The sequence below is a fragment of the Formica exsecta genome, unplaced genomic scaffold, assembly GCF_003651465.1.
Source record: "Formica exsecta isolate Colony F162 unplaced genomic scaffold, ASM365146v1 scaffold594, whole genome shotgun sequence".
NCBI lineage: Eukaryota > Metazoa > Arthropoda > Insecta > Hymenoptera > Formicidae > Formica > Formica exsecta.
In genome coordinates this window covers 122,188-123,073 of record NW_021853215.1, presented here as the reverse complement: position 1 = coordinate 123,073, position 886 = coordinate 122,188, and the positions used below count along the sequence as shown (strand labels likewise).

Sequence of the window (886 nt, the reverse complement as noted above, 5' to 3'; positions counted from 1 at the left end):
ACTTGGGCATCTGTCAACATAACCCCATAAAAACATTTGTCGATTTGTGTCTGCATCATAAAGTTATTCTCGATTGAAAATGTCAGTTTACGAGCCAAATTCTCGTCATTTGCGGGAGGTTTTAATTTTCTGCTTCAATATGAAGAAATCTGCGGCTGAGAATGCTCGAATGCTCTCAAATACTTATGGTGAGGCCGCTATTAGTGAAAGAACGTGTCGTGAGTGGTTTCAACGCTTCAAGAACGGTCGTCGAAGACCTACAAGTGGCTGAATCGGGAATCGAACCCGAGTCTTCTGCTTTCCGGGCAACTGCTCTTACCACTGAGCTATTCAGACCTCACACCTTACGCCACTTTAACACAGTACATACGACTCCAGAGCGATGTTGGAATCTCGCTCCATGGATGCAGTGCCGATTGCCACGGAGAGACGACATCCCCAGCACGTCTCCAGAGCGGCCCAATCATATTAAATTGAAGTTCAATCATATTAGATTGAAAATTGGCGCCCGTAGCCGCTCAGCGATGAGTTTCAACGCTTCAAAAACGGTGATTTTCACCCAAGCGCAGAAAATCATGGGGATATCCCGGCCATGCTTCCATGTCGACGGCCAAACCGAATATTCACGGCTCCAAGGTCATGCTCTGTATTTGGTAGGACCAGCTCGGCGTAGTGTATTATGAGCTGTTAAAACCGACTGAAACAATCACAGGCGATCGTTATCGAACGCAATTAATGCGTTTGAGCCGAGTATTAAAAGACAAACGGCCGCGATACAACGAAAGACACGATAAAATGATTTTGCAGCATGACAATGCTCGACCCCATGTTGCGAAAGTGGTCAAGACATACTTGGAAACGTTGAAATGGGAAGTCCTACCCCACC

At 46.3% G+C, this 886-nt stretch overlaps 1 non-coding gene across 1 annotated transcript; it reads right to left on the bottom strand.

The window, feature by feature from the left end:
- Positions 1 to 264: 264 nt before the first annotated feature.
- On the bottom strand, positions 265 to 336 carry Trnas-gga. The gene has a single exon. It is a non-coding gene; the product is annotated as a tRNA-Ser (tRNA).
- Positions 337 to 886: the final 550 nt, after the last annotated feature.